The 19,522-nt window shown below is 42.0% G+C and overlaps 1 protein-coding gene across 2 annotated transcripts in view; it reads right to left on the bottom strand.

The window, feature by feature from the left end:
* Positions 1-19,522, bottom strand: part of LOC124065895 (leucine zipper putative tumor suppressor 2 homolog) — a 40,823-nt gene that overhangs the window by 13,722 nt on the left and 7,579 nt on the right. The window contains exon 2 of one of the 2 annotated variants that reach the window (XM_046401787.1): positions 8,634-8,748. The gene's annotated coding sequence lies outside the window, so the exon portion shown is untranslated. Of the gene's footprint in view, positions 1-4,635; positions 4,934-8,633; positions 8,749-19,522 lie in introns of those variants that run through there. The other variant, XM_046401788.1, reaches the window with a different exon arrangement.

Raw genomic sequence — 19,522 nt, 5'->3', positions numbered from 1 at the left:
CAAACCAGGGAGATATTGTCCTCTTTGGCAAAGTAACATGGCTGACATTGTCACTGAACAAAAGTTGTGAGTTCTTGTGTACGGGCTGCTGCAGAGCTTTGGCTTTATTAAACCAAGTTTTCTGTGGTGACACAAAAGAGGAAATAAGGTTTCTAAAAAGTGAGTCTGTGCAGAAGTAATTGGCAACAGGTCTCCCAACACTACAGCTTTTTTCCTCCCCTTTTACAACAACTTGTTGCCGTTGCAGACTTGCAGGAGCTTCTCTCTCTATTTAGAAGTGTGGCAATGGCAGCAGGGGCCCACACTGTATAGAGAGACAGGAGGAGCGGAAAAAGGAAGGAAGGAAGAAAGCAAAAGAGTGAGTGAAGAGGTGAATGAGTGAGTGAGTTTTGTGAGTGTCAGTATGACAGCAGACAGGTTGGCTCTTTAGCATCTCAAAGCATCTGGCCTCAATTCAGACGTGAGGGGCTGCTGGAGAGTGGGGCAACCAAAGCCTAGATTTTTCCTTTTTCTCTATCAGTCACATATATAACTGCAGAGAAACTCCCCGTGGGGGTTGACAGAGAGAGCAGCCAGCGAACTCTTGAAACTAAATGACATGAAAGTAACGACAGAAAAGACTTTGGTAATTTGGGGACACAAACTGTCAATCACATGATAATATATGGGTCCAGCATGTTACTTTTACATTGTGTAGATTTATTCATGAGTTGTCCTATTAGTTCCTCCACAGAGAGCCTCAGCTGACTGAATAAATTAAAGTTGCATGCATATTTGTCTGTACCATAAAACAAAGCATATGGTCGAGCCTTCGTCAAAGATTCATTATGCTACATGTATCAAGTTAATTACCGAACAAGATCTTTTTTGAACAGTTTTAGAGTTTAGCAGTAGTGTTTTCTTTGCCATTAAAAGTAGTCTGAAGTTGCTTGTATGTCAACTTAAAACAACTACAGCAACCAGTGACATATAAAAGGAAGTGCAAGCAGTCAATCGGTCTACAGTTCAGTCCAGAATTTCTAGGTAGTCATATTATTTTAATGTATTTTTTTCAATAGCCCACTTAGAGAAATGCTGTGGGAAACAGCTAGTCTGACTCTGTCAAAAGGTTTAAGTCCATCTATCAGCACTTCTGAAATACATTAATCAATATGCTATATATGCTATCCGTGGCTGTGATGAGTGCCCACTGGTTGCCTGCTAACCTCACAGTGACAACAACACTATTACTTTAGTTTTTAGTAAAATCAGTAAATTTCCAGTGAAATCATAAATAACATGTTAATGTGCATATGTATCTGGCCAGATATCCGATGCTAGCTTTTAGCACAATTTTTGACACTGGATGTTACATTTCACTTAGCACCACAAAGTAATGAGTTTGTATACCCAGCATCAAAACTGAGGAAACTGTGGTAAGAGTATGTGAAAAAGGGGAGGATCTGGCTGTAAGTCCATTCCAAATGTTGGATTTTCCAGGAGATTTTCCAGCTACTGACAGTTATCCAGCGGCGGTCAGTGGTCAGACCCGCAGACACTGGAAATACCAAGAATGCCAGTGGCAGAGACACAAGGATTAGTCTGGCCAGTGGACTACTGTTTGTCAGGATCGATGGCCAGCTCAGCCTTAAACGCTTTGATTCGGACTTAATCCAACAACTGGGGACAGCTACCATCTCTTATCAGTACAGGAGCATGTCCCTTCTTATTTCAGCATGATGATTGTTGGAGTTAAAATCCAGGTGCTCTGGCTGTGCTGACTTCTCATTGTTCCAAATGTGGCGAAAAGAGTAAAGTTTTCCCTCCTAAACCTCCCTTCCTTCCCCCCCTGCTGCTTTGGCTATATGAACAGTGAAGGGCCATTGTTTCAGTTTAACAGAGGGCACAGAGGAGAGAGAAGGGGCCTGTTATCTCACACTGAAAGCAACAACACTTTGACTGACAATGTGACCCATAATGTGAGGGCGAATAAGGAGAGGGCAGTGACAGGAGTCTTGATTGTAGGAGAGCAGTTTACTCCCTTTCAAGCATCAGTGAGGAAAAGTAGGTCACGATATCTGAAATGGCTCAGCAAAGGTGTCACAGCTTTAGATCATAGCTGAAGCGAAATATAACACACACAATGTCAACACACACACACACACACAATGTTGCTAAATACAGCCAGGCAAATGAGTTCCACAGCAGCTATTACATAAGCAGCGACGCTTCAGTTTAACTGTGCCAGCCTCGATGTATAATTCACTTTCACTCAGAGAAAATATCTGACATGGCAAGGAAGCACATGTGCAGACGTATTCAGACACACTGTCCGTGTCGCTGTAAACTCGAGAAAGATGGAGAGGGGACAGACAGGGTGTGGAAAACACTCATTCAGCAAACTGAACAGGAGCCAGGCTGACTTTTAATCTCTCGCAGCCTCTCTGCCTTCCTGTCTCCCTGCTTCAGTGCTCCACCATGCTCCTCCACCAGTGGCTTTACATAAATACCTGGCACGACATTTAGTTTGACAGGATCACTGGAAAAATAACAGAGCTGTGGATAAGTTGAATCGTATTTGAATCCAGTTTCGAATCCTTCATCGACTCTCTGGGTTTGTCTAGTGGGGACTGAAGACATCTTAGTCGGGGGCTGAGCTACAACAGCAGAAATAAAAACGACACAGTTGAAATCATTTTAATTCTGCTTTATCATTCAGCAAATATCACCTCAGCACATTTTTTTGCCTGCATGGGCAATGCATTTACTTGTTGGTTCACTGCTACAGGTCACAACAATCTGATAGGTCACAGAATACAGAGTAACACCGTCCTTCTCAAGTTATCAAATACCTCTTACTCCAACTTTATGGACAGCAGATAAGCCTATGAGCAAGGTTCTTGTCTCTCGTTTGTTGTGAATGGTTTCCCACTGATATTTTTTCCTTGCAGATGTTTGCAGTGACAGATAGAGGCACAAGAGACTACAAGACAGAACATGAATGACAGATTTGTGTGAATATTTTACACACTTGGAAATGGATCCAGAATGGAGACAGCCTTCAGAACCTAACCCTAAAAGGAAGAGGAGCAAAAGTGAAGGAAAACCAAATGTGGGAAAAAAAAGGACAAACGATTCACCTCCAATCATTTTGGAGCTACTTTACTTTACTCCTACAATACATACACACACCATGCACACGTACAAACACGAGAAGCATGAGTCAACACGGCTGAAAGGGGTTACGTATGTGACCTCCAACACGTGACACACATCTACCTCATTTGTTTTGTTCAGAGGTGATGAGGTAACCCATCTTCTCCACCTCTGTCCCCACTCTCACTCCACCCTCCGCCCCTCCTCACCCCTCCTGTTAAACTTTACGTCAGTCTCGACACCTGCCTGTTTACAGCCGCCGTGTTTATGGAGTAAAACGTCACTCCTTATAACTCTGCCAAAAGCCGGTCTGGGTAATTACAGGCTTCTCTCCAGCGTGCTCTCAAATGAAACCCCAACATGACATGGTCAAACAGACAGTTACTACAAAGACTTGAGTGAATGGATGGCCCTCTAACTGCTCTGACTATAAACATATCTGCTGACACATCACTCCTGGGCCAAAACAAAGTTGATGAGAATCTACACTATGTGGCCCACGGCACATGATGAGTCCTGTAATTAAACTCGCAGGGAAGACAGAAAAGAAACAACAGCAGCCTGTGTCTCCGGGAGTGCATCGTCATCAAAAGACACAAAGATTACCTTTGAGTCTTCTGGATAAAAACACGTTTTGTATGGGTCACACTTCTGAGATGCAGCCTAATTGTCTGATATAAATACACATGCTGCCTCATCATCTTCAGCGTGACTGTTAGTGCAGACAGATTGAATAACACCATCCTCCTCCTCCTCCTTCTGCTTTTTTTTTCCCCCTCCAGGCCAACCATCCAGAAGGTGAGACAGCTTTTCTAAAGGCTGAAATTCCAAATCAATACTTTAACAGTCTGTAATGAGCAGATTACCCAGGGCTGGGATTAGAAAACCCGGGCTCACACACACCGCCAAAAACTCATCCTCCCACCTCAACAAATCCAAGTTGCAAGGTCTGTTTGTCCATGTCTGTGCAGGCCAAAAGTCTCCAGACTCTCACTGAGAGAAGCTACAGTGGCAACCTCTTCAGAAAACTACCTTCAAACTCTGTCAAAACGACTAGAAAGACAGTTTGCCCGGAGTTCTTTATCATTATTTGACCACTCAGATCTCAGTTTAAGCAGATGTTAGAGACCAACTTTTCTGGCCTTCACTGGCATTCCTAAACTAGTTTCCAGTCCTGTTAAAACCAGCGTTTCTGTGTGAATGGGCCTGCCAAGCAACTTTTGTCTCATACTCTTTCCGTTACACACCTTCCATTATTACCATTTCCGAAACTGACACCCTCCTAAGTGGCTTCACACTGACTCAAAGCACTCGCGAATACAAAGTTTCCTCAAGCAAAATGATAAGCAAAAACGTCTTCATGTAAATGAAGCCAAACTGGGATAAAGAGCGGGACACAGAGAGCCTGAGTTTAGAGGATTTAAGACATACACACACTTATGCAGACACATGCAAAAACACACACACTCTCTCTCTCTCACTCTCTCACTCCACACTCACCCCAGTGAGAGCCCTGCATCGCTGCCTCCACTTGTCTCTGTCTCGCTTGGAAAAAAAAAAAAAAAAAAAAGTAAAAAATCCCTCCAGTCTCTATTGGCTCAGATTCTCACAGTCTCTCTTCTTATTCCTGTCTTCTACCTCTTCTCCACGACCCTCCAGCGTCCTTCTGTTGCCTCTACGCCGCACCAGGACTTCATATCCCGACACGAGGACTTTCAAATGGAAGCCCCCTTATTTTCCTGTCCTGTCCTCTCCTCCTCTCACTTCACTCCACTGTTCCTCTTCTCAGCTTTCCTTCCCTGCTGTCTGCCTTAGCACCGCCTCCCCCTCCTCCTCCTTCTCATTCCTCCCTCCCCTCTCTCACTTTTGTCTTCCAGCCCCCTGCCTCTAGTTTCCCTCTTTTAACACACACACACACACACACACACACTACTCTCCTCTCTCCCTCTCTCTCTCTGTCTCTCTCTCCCTCTCTCCTCCCCCTTCTCTTTTTAGCCCGAGCTTCATGCGTCCCCTTCTCTTTCACACATATTCTCTGCATCGACACAATCCTGCATCAGACTGAACATTTTTAGAAATACTACCAACTATTTCTGTTTGGTGGATGTGTGTGTGAACGCCGAATGGCCCACAGACATCAGGGGAGCCTCCCACCTCAAATTTTTAGCATCTATGCTTTGGCTAAATAACAGTGCAGTTACACCCAATTGTGTAATTATCACAAAACACATCAAGAGCTGAAGCTGCTACAGGGAGGGAGGGGAGGCGGGTGAATTTACCCAGACGGGCTAAATTACATAACATGTTTCTGCTCATCTTCGCACACTCCCCATGCTCCTTCGTCAACGTGAAGGTGAGCATGAGTATCATTTTGGCAGGTAATGAATCCATTTTGAATGATGTGTTGAAGCTATTCGTTTGGAGATGAAGTTGAGAAGGCGATGGTGGGAGGAAAGTGTTCCTGTGGTGAGACAGGGAGATTATTTTCATTATCAAGTTGATTATTTCTACCATTTTTAATCTGATGGAACTGTTGCTAGCCTTTTTGGCTTGTGACCCCTTGAATGAATGAATGAATCCACGTCTCATGATCTCGCATCGCAAGTTCTACTCACAATGTATCCCTTAAAAAACCTTGCAGCTTGAGGAAGTGAAAGTATCTAGCACCGTCCAGTAGCACTTTGTCTCACTAACAGTCCAAAACCTGAATACATTTCATTTAAAATAATATAAAACAAAGAAAAGCACCAAATCCTCACTTTGGTCATATGGTTTGATGGATAGCAATGTTGGGCTGATGAACACTCACACTGAATGAAAACCCCCGAATGAAATATGTGAACTGCTACTGGATGGATTTCCATGACATTTTGTAAAGATATCCACGGTCCTCAGGGGATGAAGCTGAATGACTCTGGTGATCTCCTGACTTTTCCTCTAGCATCACCACAAGGCTGACATTTTCTCATTTTAAGTGAAATTTCTCCAAAAAATATTAATATTATAGTGAGTGTTGGGGATTTTATTTATTTCTTCCCTCAAGAGGAATTGTAATAAATCTTGTGATCCTCTGAATTTTCAGTTGATGTCATCATGACGTCAAAATTTTAATTTGTCCAATACTTTGGTTCATAACCAAAAACCTGCAAAACAAAGGACATTCACAGTCTCAGCTATACTTTGTGCTAATTAGCAAATGCTAACATGCCAACACATTAAACTAAGATAGTCAATGTGGTAAACATACCTGCTATACATCAGCATGTTAGCATTGTCATTGTGAGCATGTTAGCATTTAACTGAAAGCACCACTGTGATGAAGTACAGCCGCCCATGGCTGTAAATGATTATTTCATTATCCGAGCAGTTAAATTGTTTAATCATTTTTTCCGTCAATTCATCATTTGGTCACTTCACTAATTGTTTAAGCAGCAAGCTATTTATAAATCTCACAAAATGCCCCGCTGTGTGGTACACAACACACTCAGGTTTATTGTTGTGTGCTTCCATGGAAAACCAGTAGGAGGGCTGAGTAATGCTGGAGAAGAAGGCAGTGTGTGTGTGTGTGTGTGTGTGTGTTTTCTCTCTCTCTTTAGTGGAACTTCCCTGTACCTCTCTCTGAATCCCACAGCGATATAACAAGTGAGAAGAGAGTTCACTTCTGCTCTCTGACTTGGCACTTTACTGCCATTAACACGGCCCACCTCTCCATGCTGAAAATACAAACACCAGAAAGCTTTTGGGTCTTTTATGTGTGTATGTGTGACATTGTGTGTGTGTGTGTGTGTGTGTGTGAGAGAGAGAGAGAGAGAGAGTCAACATTTCTATTTCAGCCTAGAACAGATAAAAACTTACAAACTGTGTGCATTCGTTTAGTGTACCATGTTAAACCCTGACATGAGTCAGCACAGAGGACTGAAAATGACTTAGAAGAAACTGAAAAGAAAACCACACACACACAATACAGATCATCTGCTACAACCCGGTGAATTAAAATCCACACCACATTCATTTTATCTCTGTTTTTCATATCTGCCAACTCCTGTGGGAAATATGTGACTCTTCAGGTGCTACATGCTCAGCTTACTGACCTCACACATTTCAGCAACGCAACAAGGAACTTTAAGTCTTTAAACTTCCTGTCTGCACTGGGAGCAGAAATGGGACGCGTTGAATGGACTGACATCTGCTGCTTGTAATCACCTTGTTCCTTTATTTCAGGAAATATAATGAACAGCATGGAGCGCTGACAGAGCTGGAAGAAAATTAGAGACTTTCATGGCAGTCTGGTATACACCCACTGCTATTTACATAGCTTCACTAATTAGATCTAATTAGACAGGCCGTTTGGTCCTAGACAGGTAGCACGCAGCATATCAGAGTTTATTAGAGCTTCTGAAAACTGCTGCCTGCTGCTCCTGATGAAACCATTGAGAATTACAGACATTATATCCATTGCTAACACACAATACGAATTAGTGCAGCTACAACTTGTAAGGACGTGTATGACATGTATGAACCAAAAATAAGGTAGTGAGCAGGAGTTACACTGAGTATTTTGTATTTTGAAAGTGACCTTGCCAAAGGGGGGGGGGGCAGGCATTGTTGTGGGACAGCTAATGAAGGAAGGGGACAGCTGGGCTGGGACAGGCTGAGCTGGACAAGAAGAAAGACGGAGAGCAGAGGAGACAGCAAATCTGTAATGGAGACGGTGGAAAGAAGAGAGGAAGACAGCTGCTGCTGGGTTGACCACACATTATTATCAGCCCACATATCTCAAAAACACTGGGCTTCACTGTGAGACCTTGAGCTGATAGAAATGATAAGAAGCAAGTGTCAGGATTCAGTGTTGTGCGGCTGCTCATGGCTGCAAAAACACAAACAAAAATGCTGTTGTAGTCATCCAATGCAAACAGACACCACTGGGTTTAAAGAAGGTGACACAATATGTTAAGTTTTGGGGTATCAGTAAACAAACTCACCTATTCTGACTGTTTTGCTGTCACCCGAATGCCCTGTGGAACAACTTTGGGTTCAGCCACAATTTCTGACCCCTTGAGCCCTAATCTCCTCCACCTTCTCCTCCTCCGTCTCTTCCTCCTCTACTCCCTTCTCCTCTTTCTCCTCCTCCTCTACTCCCTCCTCCCTGTGTCACACACTCCAACTGCCATCAATCTCCAAACTAGTCCCTAACCGGACACTTCAAAGACGGAGGTCAAGACCCCCATTTCCATAAATGTGTATGTGTGTGGCTTTGTGACAAAGTGACCGCAGCGGGTCAATCCAAACCGAGCCCGAGTCAGACCACCGACGGACGCCCCAGACTCCCCAAAGATGGGAGAGAAAAAAGAACAACACTGAAAGGGCGGGAGAGAAAGAACAAGAGAGGTAGGAGGAGAGGGGGACGCTTGAGTCAGCACATACTGAAGGTCAGCGTTGTCAGAGAAGGGTTTTGTCTGCAGCGGGTGTTTTTTATTTATTTTTGTGTGGTTCTTTACCTCAGAGTGTCACCCAGCGTACTCCTCCTGGAGGTCTGGGGCAGACAGGAAAACAGCAGAGAGCTCTCATCCCAGGACCTCGCCCCCGTCTCGGCCTCTTCTCCTGCACTCAGGCCTGATGGAAAACATATTAATATTAACCTGTTGACTCAAAATCACACTTGTGTTTACAGCATTATATGAAACCTGCAACTTTGTATGTCTGCTGTTTAGTGCTGGTCAGGTGGTGTACAGTTGGTTTTACGAGCTTTACAGCTGCCAAGAACGATGTCATGAGAGCATCAGGCAGCTGAACAATGAGCTGAGCCTCACTACAAAGCTCCGTGAGGGTAGCTGCAGAGGAGGTTTATCACGAGATGTTATGGTGCCAAACAGGACCTGCACTATGCCCAGTTCAACTCCGACTGGAGACCTTTGTTCAGTATCATTTTTTATCTCTTTTTCCTCATTTCCTGCCATGTCTCTGCTGTCCGCTGCCAAATAAAGGCATAAAACACCTCTGCCCCAGCTCAAAAGACTTATTAGAAAAGATTTATTTTAAGCTTTCCCTCATAACACTCAGTGACAGAGAAGGAGAAGCGGTTTAAGAGTTCACAGTATATACACAAGTATTCAGACACACCACTTTGTGGGGCTGTTTTTCAGGGTTTTGGCTTGTCCTCTTACATCCAGTGAAGGGAAATGCTGTAAGACATATTGGACAATGCTGTGCTTCCAACTTTGTGGCAATAGTTTGGGGAAGGCCCTTTTCTATTCCAGCACGACTGTGCCCCATACAGACATGGTTGGATGAGTTCGGTGTGGAAGAACTTGACTGGCCCACACAGAGCCCTGACCTCAACCCCATACAACACCTTTGGGATGAACTGGGACAGAAATTACCAGCCAGGCCTTTTTCGACTAACATCAGTGCCTGACCTGACAAATGCTGCATGAATGGGCAAAAATTCCCAAGAAAAATCATGAAGAGTGGAAGCTATAGTCATAGCTGCAAAGCTGTCTATGTATGTAGAATGGAATGTCATTAAACTCCCTGTTGGTGTAATGGTCAGGTTCCCCAGTACTTTTGTTTATAGTATAAAGAGCAGTGAGGACCACCACTTACTTGTCAGTGTGACCAAAGAAGCTATTGAAACCTTTATTGTGGAGGGAGACAAGTGGTTTGACACAGTTACAGGCCTGTTTTTATTCTGAAGTCTGAATTTAACCCAAATTCAGAGCAAAATTAGTCACTTAAGATTGTCAAGACTTGGCAACAACAACAGTAATAATAAAAGATTATTTATACCTTATTTTTCAAAATAAAGTTACAAAGTGTTTAGGCGGCTTTGTGCGGCTGATAAATTTAGAAATCTATCTGAAGTCTTACTATTTGTTGGATCTGAGGCATAGCTAATGTCTTTGTGAAACTGGTCCCTGAACAAGCATCCACATGAAAATGAATAACACCACCAAAAATACCAAGCATCAAATGATGACCCCAATTCTAACATGAAAATGAAAATAATGCCCATTTTCTTATACAAACTTCTCATACAAAACATAGAATCTGAATGTGAGATTGTGTATTTGCATGTGCATCCTGCTGCTACAAAGTGTAAAGAACTTGAAAAGGGGGAGAGAAGAAAAAAGGAGTGATTTTAAAATGCAAAAGATGATAACAAGGTAGGAGAGCTGACTTTGTTTGATATTCTTGAATATGATTTTACGGGCTGAATACAAGTTCTCTGAATCTTTGAGCCGACTTAAGAAGTGTGAAGTTATGTCAGTGTGGTCACCCTCGTTTCCAATAAAAGAAAACACAGGATCTTTTCATCTGTCTGTACATTGGAGGGTGCCTTTTTCCAAAAAATGCTAATTCAGCCTCCCTTTTTCATTAATCCTTTTATTGTCTCTTTACACAAGCAGCCGATGAGGTAACCAGTCAGCTTGTTACAGTCTGCTAAGCGATGCGATACGATTATTGATTTTGGTCCCCTGTGTCCCGGAGTAGGGGTCAGTCCTGACTCCTGCCACATCGCCCAGCTGCCAGGCTGAGACTTGGAACTGCTTTCAGGAACCACAAACAGATGCTGACTGGGCGCTTTCGCAGCTATTGTCACAAACAGACAGACTGCGGGATTATGGGCAGTCATGCTGACAGATTTTCCTTTATACAGACAGTATTGTCAATGCAGATTGTGTCAGTTTGATGCTGTGTTTTTTCTGCACTGACAGTCATCTATTTGGGTCAAATACTGATCAAACATAATTTCGCTCCCACATGAACGTAGGTTATATCTCTTTAATGTATAATAAGATAGGTCTTTTTTAGTCCCGCAGTAGGGGAACTGTCATAATGACATGACCCCAGATGATAAGACAAAGAAACATCACGGTGCATTGTTGTCCTGTCCATCCTTTTCTCCAGCACCCACTGCCAAACATCATCGCCTACAGAAATGTATGCTGATTTCATTTGGAATATAACATAATGTAGACCCTTTTAGACAAAATCAATACAATCCATTGTATTCTAACAAATGGGGGCATAAAACCTGATTATTGATTACTCTTCATGTTTCCTTGTAGCGCTGATATAATTGATGTTTTTAAGCTCAAATGGCACCAATACAGCGCAAACATCACATTAAATCATATGTTGGTGTGTGTGTCTACAAATTTATGAATGGATTTCCATGAAACCTGGAGGTCAGTTAGGCTTTAAGCCGAGGTACGACTGATTAAAGTGGCAATCAGGATCTGGGATTTCTGCCATTAGATGATTATTGTGCTTCAGCTATTCGAGGCCTGATTTGATGGCCATGCGCCTTGTAGTTGTTACTGTGAACACCAGAGAAACACGGCCTGTTCATATGAAGCTGAACACAAGATAAATATATCAGTCTATCCTAAATGGACCCCCGAACAGATGGTCAGGGTCTTCCCTGGGGGGACGCAGGCGAGGGTTGGGGGTGAAAACTGGTGAGATAAGAGGGTGGGGGTTAAGTTTATTTAAAAAGTCATGGTATCGTATCAAAGTCAGAGGGATTCATCCTCACACAACAATGAATGTCTGTATTAAATTTCATAGCAATCCATCCAAGGTATTTAAATACGGATCAATGTGGCCAACTCTGCCACCCATACAGCACTGTGTCTAAAATTCAAGGAAAGATTTACGGAAACAGTGATTTGCAAATACAGGCGTGTGTACTGTATGCACACACAGAAATACTGTATATACAGGCATGAGGGCATAGATCTGACCCTGGATAGATTGTGGTCAGCCTTACATCTTTTAATTTTCATAAAACCCACTTCAAAGCCAAAACACAGGAACTGTGATGCTGTGGTGAACTCTGCAGCGGCTCACACACGCACGCACAAGAGTGTTTCCATCACTTTTGGGGACGTTACATAGACTTACATACATTTCCTGGAGGCTTAAGCTCTACCTAACCATAACAATAAACATCACTTGCCTAATCCCAACCCTAACCTTAAAGCAAGTCTTCACACTAATATTTAATGATTTATGTCGTGGGGACTTGAGTTGTGTCCCTATAGGTGAGGCAGGTCCTCATGTGACAGTGTGAACAGAGTTTTGTCCCCACAACTACAGGAATACGCATTCACACACACATACAGATACACTCCCTCTAATCAGGAGATGACATCTCACCATGTATGATGGGCTGATGTGAACCCATGAGGCAGATTAGATGGAGATTTTTAATCCTTTAGATCACTGGTGGATAGATTACATTGCAATAGCAGCATATGTCCTCAGTGCAGGGACCACACTTTATTTGAGTACAATGACACTATGATTCAGGGTCGCACTCCCACAGGGTGCTGCAGTATTAACCTCAGCTCAGAATGTTATTAAGGTTATGCAGCCTGTGGGCCTTGGGTTCACTTTGTTAATCACGGTGCTTCTAACGTTATAGTTATTGGTTTACTCCAGGTCTCTGTTGTGTTTCAGTGCTGTACTGATGAGGGAAGAGTAAAGGAGGATGAAGGGGAAAGTAGCTGTCGTCACACAAAAGGCGTGGCTAAATCTGTGCCAAGGTGACTCATGCAGAATGAAAAGAGGGAGGGCGAGGGATGTTTAGCTCAGGCCTGAGGGAATGACACACACATGAACACATATCTAAGGGTGGGAGCTGGGAGCAAAATTTGTCACATGTTGTGTTATTATGTCTGTTGTGTCAATATGGCATTTTAAACTGCTATACTGATATGCTGTCATATTGTAAATTTTATGAGAAACAGTTCAGAAGATAAAAAAAAACACATAACCTTTATCAATTAATCTTCTAAATATTTTCTTGATTAATCAACTGATTATCATTTAATTTCTTTATGTAATGCCAGAAAATAATGAAAAATGTCCTTCATGGTTTCCAAGTGTCATCCAAGTGACATCTTCAGATGTTCTGTATATAGTAAGTATATTGTCAATATAGTCAAAATAGGTTAATTATTTATTGTGTGTTGACCAACTAACTGATTTTGTCCTAAAAATGACCAGACAGGAATATGTGTTTTTGACTAACACAATGAATGAATGAAAGTCACAATCCTTTCTTGCAGTGGTACAAAAACTGGATGAATGCAAAATTGACATAAAACACATAAAACCCCGTGATTTGCAGCATTGTCCACGATAACCAAATATAGAACTTAAACAACAAATTGATTAACCGATTGAGACGAAATCACAATCTCAGTCATGTTTCAAGCAAAAATGTCCAAAATCTCTCAGATCGTGGCTTCTCACTGTAAACTGAATATTTCGAGGTTGTATACTGTTGGTCAAGCAAGTCGGCTTTGCGAAATTGTGATTTTTGGGCATTTTCTATTGTCATATGACATTTTATGAATCAAACAGTAAATCAATAACCACATGACCTGATGATGACACCGATCAATCTGATGCAGCCTAAGCCTTATACGACCAGAGATATTTAAGTGTATAAACTAAAGGCAAATTTTAATCATCTCACATTAAATATCGTGATATTACTCCTCCTTAGACATATGTGTTCAATAATGGAGCTAACAAGGGAGCAGTTTCTACACCAGAATAGAATCAATGAGAATAGCAAAACCATCCCCAGGAATAGAGCAGTCAGGTAATGCAATTCCTATGTATCTCTCTTTCCATTTTTACTGTCATTAAACCAACACTCCTATTGTACTGTGTGCCCAGCACTTTGCCAGCTGCCTCTGTCGTTTTTCCAAGAAAGTGGAAAGCTGCTTTGTTGCCATAATATGCCCTGTGTGATGCTTGGCCCACTTTCCAGCCTGCTTTCATTGTGTAAGCACACATACATAAAACATGATTTGCTGCTTCAATTTCTGACTTTTATTCAGCAGGGATTTGGTGGCAGACAACATCAGAGCCATGAAAAACAGAGCAGAGCAGCGGAGAAATGCAACTCTCCCTCTGATCCTGCGAGTCAGCGAGGGAAAGACAGATAGAGAGAGAGCTGGCTGCGTTACAGAGAACAAGGTTTAATCACTGACCTCTAGACTTACAACTGAAGACAAATGGCCATGATTAATGAGGGCCATTCATCTTATAGGTTAAGAAAAAAACACAATGGGAACTGCATTTGCCCGTGCTGCTCTGATGGATATATCTGCTGTATGTATTAAACTCCAGTCCTGTTAGTTTGCACTTCACTTCTGATCAAGGAGCTCAGGTCCGGTTGGGTGTAGATCCACTACTGTTCACTAGAGGGCAGCCTATCTAAGTCTGGCAACTGTGGTGATGGCTGTTCCCTAAAAAGTGATTTGATATTGAGAGGGAAACTGTAGTTACAACAACAAATAATAGAAGGAATAAGGATTTTTACACATTTGTAGGTGGGTAGTTCTTTCAGCTTTATTCAGCAATGTGCACCCAGAAGAAAAGCATGAACTGACATCTGAAGACTGTGGTGGAAGAGTACTGAGATTTAATGGTTCCCAACCTACAGGTCACAAAGGGTCACAAGACAAATCTCAAATTCTTCTACAGAAACCTGTGTTACTTTATACACCTATCTCTAAACTTTGCTTTTTAGTGTGAAATATTGTATTTCACACTAAAAAGCAAAGCCTTGTTAGTTACAGCTTTTTTGTTCACAAGCCATAAAGGTTGGAAACCTTTAACAATGTGTTATGTTTTATAAGACAATCTTTATTTTCATGTAAAATCTGAAAAATGACTAGAGCTGTCAGATGAATGTAGTGGAGGGGGGGGGCGAGGAGTAGCATATAAAAGAAATACTCAACATAATTCAAATTCAAATTTGTGTTTACTCAAGTGCAGTAGGCCTACTCAGGCAAAATGTACTGACACCAGAGGAGAATGACCTCATCATGTACAGTACTCAGCCCTCCCTAAAGTGAAACGGCTGATCGATACACTCCTCCTCTGACTCTCCTCTGTAATGTTCCTCTAAGATTTCAGATCTTAAGTCGTCCTCTTCGCTGGCCAGATTAGATCAGATGACATGAGATTGGAGGGTGGGGTGGAAAGTGGGGGGTGTTAGCAGCAGCAGCAGCAGCAGCAGCGGCAGTGGATCAAATCCATCCGTGTAACCAGTCTTATGAGCAACAGCTGATGCTCAGCCACAGCCGCACACAATCGACCTCTACTATGAAATTTCTCACAGGGAGCTTATGACTGATGAGAGACTTCTGTGGGGAAAGTGTGAGATGCAGGCAGGAGAAGAAAAAGTAGACTGCACAGAGGAAAACAAAGACAGCAGGGGAAAATTAGGGAATGAGAGGAAAAAAAGAATGTAGGAAAGTTCTGATCTGCCCTTTCGATGCTTCAACCATAGCCAGAGCCAAATGCTGTCTCGGCTTTGTGTCAGTCACCAGCCTACTGCTGTTGCTGTAACAATTTGCCTGTCAGGAGGAAGTGAATATCTCCTTTCATTCACACATTTTGTCTCCTCTCATATTGTTCTCCCCGTCTTCAGCTTTTCTTCCATTTATTTCTATCTAAAGATTCCCTCTTTTTCAGCTCAAAAGAGTGTGAAGGCGTTGTGCACGGAGAAGCTGCCTCCAGGTGATGGGGTACAGGGCCGCCAGACTCCAGACCTGCACATATTTCACATAAACACATTGAATCACCTGTCAGCATTTCGCTTCACCTGAACCGTGCACTGAAAACTGAAAGATTTTTGTCTCCATCAGGTCCACCACTCACAACTACAGCAGAATGGGTTGTGCTGTTACAAGAAAACATGCATATATGCTCCAATTTTTGTACTAAGATTGTTTACAATGCAATCAAAAGTCCTGCATTTAAAATACTCCTGAAGTAAAAGTAGCATTATCAACAAAATGCACTTGAGACTAAAGAAGTGAAACTTTCAAGAGTAAAAGTACGTATTAATTAGAAAGACACCGTTTAGTGTCATACTGTCACTTTAATACTTTATTATTAGTAGTATAAACAGCATTTTCATGTTGTAGCAGGTCATTGTGCAGCTGGTTATAACTAGAAAGTCACGTAATTCAGTGGTTCCCAACCTGAAGGTCTGGCCCCTTCAAAGAGCCACAGGATAAATCTTATGGGTCAGGAGATGATTGATGAGTTCTGGAAAGAATAAAAGTTCTGCTTCACAAATGAATTTTTTCTGTGATCTTTGTTGCTTTGTGAAATACTGGATCATTTTACATCTAACAGCTATTTAAGTGAAACCATCTGAGACCTTTAGAGGGGGGAAATGACTCTTTGATGGAAACAATGCATAGACCTCTAAAATATGACAAGAGACTACAAGTTTTTTGTTTGTTTGTTTTCATGTAAATTTAGTACAGTAAAAAACTAGTACCTCAAAATGATTTACTTTCCAACATTGTCACAGACATGCCACAGCACAGAGAAAACTCTTATTTACAAGACTATGATCAGCAACCAATGCATCATATGCGTTGTGAATGCTTACATTCATGTGTGTTCATCAATGTGTGTCTGTATATGTGTGTCCTCTGCCATAGTAAGTGTGTTATTGGAGTAGGGTGAGCCAGGGGCAGAAACAGCAGAAACAAATGAGGTCCTGTGCAACCCAGAGACTGTTCCATGAATCATCCAGGAACTTATACAGTAGCTGGCCAGTGCTCCCAGAGCCTTCAGCTCACAGTTAATAACTTCCCATGCAACATTTCCCATAATGGCCGTATATATATAGATAGATAAAAAAAATCTAGTTTAAAAAAAAAATTAGTTTTAGCCATAGTCCACCCAAAAAAACACAAAGTGTTTAAAATTTGTCTTATTGACTTACCATTTAAGAAAACTGAAGCTGAATTGGTGAAGCAGACACAAATCTGGGACCCAACAAGCACGAAACTGAAACCAAAATCACCACAAACCAGCACGGCTACAGTAATATAAACTAACAAAGGTTATTTGAAAAAACACTGAACAACCCCCTGCATTTAGGTGAAAAGGCTATTTCTTCTGCTGTGACTCAGTTAGACCATGCATGTGTATGTGTATTCGCCTGCAGGAGGTACAATAAACAAGTGCACTGATGTCATCCAAGTCAGCCAGAAGGGAAGCCCACAGTTAGATGTGGTTAAGGGAACACGTTTTTCTCTCTGAAACACATGCGTTCACCTGCACGTGTGCTTTCAGCTGTGTGTTTGTGAGAGGACAAAAAAAAGGGAAAGAGAGCGAGAGAGAACACAGATATGCAAATGTGACCTAAGAACAAAAAAAGAAGTGGAAGGACATGGTGCACAGTTAATTTATTCCCAAGATTAGGAAGTAAAATCAGGGAGAACGTGTACTTTGGTGCGCCATCTCTGTGTTTTAAACTGCTCTCTGAAGTGCACCATTTGCCTAAAAAGACAATCTTGTCGTGCACTGAGCCGAGTGACACGCAATTTCACACGTTTCACAGCATATTTACGTCAGACACTGTTTGACTGTTAACTCTAGCACCTCAGCGCCCTACATGCACCTGCACACGCGCAATTTATGTTTTCCTGCCCTATGAGGACATTACACATACTTATATTAATTTCCTGGAGACTTACTCCAGAGAAACCACAATCGATACCAATTACTTTCCTTTTCCTAACCTTAACCTAAATCTCATCCTAGACCTAACCTTAAGCCAAGTCTTCACCCTAATATTGAATAATTTCCTTTACAGGGACTTGCATTTTGTCCCCCTAAGGAAGGTGAGTCCCCACATGTAACTGTGTAGGCAGGTTTTTGTCCCCACAACGAAAGAAAAACGTGTATACACACACCCACATCCTTCAGTGTGTAATCTTGTTTCTAGCACTTTGGTGGCAAAGGTCGGCACATGCCCACGTTTTCATGACAGCATGCATTTATGCCCTCAGGATATATACAGTATATATGTGTGTGTTTGTGTGTGTGTGTATAGAGCTAATGGAGACTGACATGAAGACTGACATGGATGCTGAGCTGTGCTGTGTTGGGCCAGGCGATCTAACCTAACAGCAGGGATAAACTATTAATAGACTATCTCATCCACTCCCCCCCTCAACATTTCCTCTGCTTTATCTGCAGACTTTTCATTACATTCACTCTCTTTCTCAACAGCTTTTGCTTTCTATTTCCTCCATGTGCCTTCCCTGCATCCCCTTCCTAATATTTGGCCCTCAGCTTTATCATCTCCCTTCCTTGTCGTCCCTCTGAATCTCCATTTTCAGTCTCCTTATGTCTTTTACCTCTCAGGATTTGAAAAAAAAAACAAAAAACAAACAAACAAAGATATCGAAAATACTGCAATGACAAATAGGCCAACACCAATCTTGTGATCTCAGAAGAGAGGAGGAGAGCGTGGAGGATGGGAGGAAAAGGAGGGAGATGGGCTAGTTAGTAAAGGGGGGGATGCAGGAGACAGAGTTATGTAAGTGAGGCTAATCCCCTCCCAACCCTGCATAGCAAATGAGATGCGATGACACTGGCCTCATTTCATCCGTTCATCTCTGCATTACCTTCTACCACTTCGTCTCCACCTTAACATATGTTTGATTTTTGATAGCAGACACAGTTTCAGACACAGCAGCTGAACTTTAAATCATGGTTTAATAGTGAAGACACATCCCTCCTTCTTACTTTACCCTAATATCAACGACAACGTTAGTTTTTTTTTTTAAAAGCTCTATTATGAACCAGGGCAGCGATAAAAAAACAAAACAAAACACATAATTCTATTCAACAAACTATTTCCAGTATGAGATGCCAGGCATTTGCATTCTGAAAGTGGAGCTACAATAAAATGTCTTCAAACTCTGATTCAGGACTTTGGTCTTTAAAACAAAAGCTTAACAGCCCCACATGACCCTCACCTCTCCAGGTCCTCTCTTCTTAACTCGATCCCGACAGTCTGACCTGTCCTCGACCTCGCGCCCTCTCACATGCCACCCAGACACCCTAATCTGTAGAAGTATGTTTTGCTCAACAGGGTCAACAAGGCCAAAGTCATCTCATCAGGAAACGTAGCACATCACAAGTGAATGGTTTCAGTTTAAAATTATCTTCCGTACTTTGTGTTTAGTGCTATTTTACAAATGTTAGCATGCTAACATGCTAAAATAAGATAGAAAGACAGAAGAAAAAGAAAGAAGATAGCAAATATGAGTATTTGAGTGTTTGCTGTTGCAAATTAAGTCTGTATAAATGCATTTTTTGCTAACTTGAACCTCTTGATGTTTTAACTTTATCAAAGTACAAAGGAGACATGAATGAGCTAGTTAGCATGCTATTTTCTAATTATTTTTTAGTGGGTTTCTGGTGTTCAGTAATAGGAAGTATTAATTTGGTAGGACTATGAGCTAACAGTTTTAGTCAAGCTTATCTTTCCTGTCTTATGTATAGCCTGGAAAACAGTCGTATGAGGCACTGAATCTGATGA

This window comes from Scatophagus argus, chromosome 10, assembly GCF_020382885.2.
Source record: "Scatophagus argus isolate fScaArg1 chromosome 10, fScaArg1.pri, whole genome shotgun sequence".
Taxonomy (NCBI): Eukaryota; Metazoa; Chordata; class Actinopteri; family Scatophagidae; genus Scatophagus; species Scatophagus argus.
Note: the sequence above shows the minus strand (reverse complement) of the source record. Positions and strands in the feature narration are given on the sequence as shown.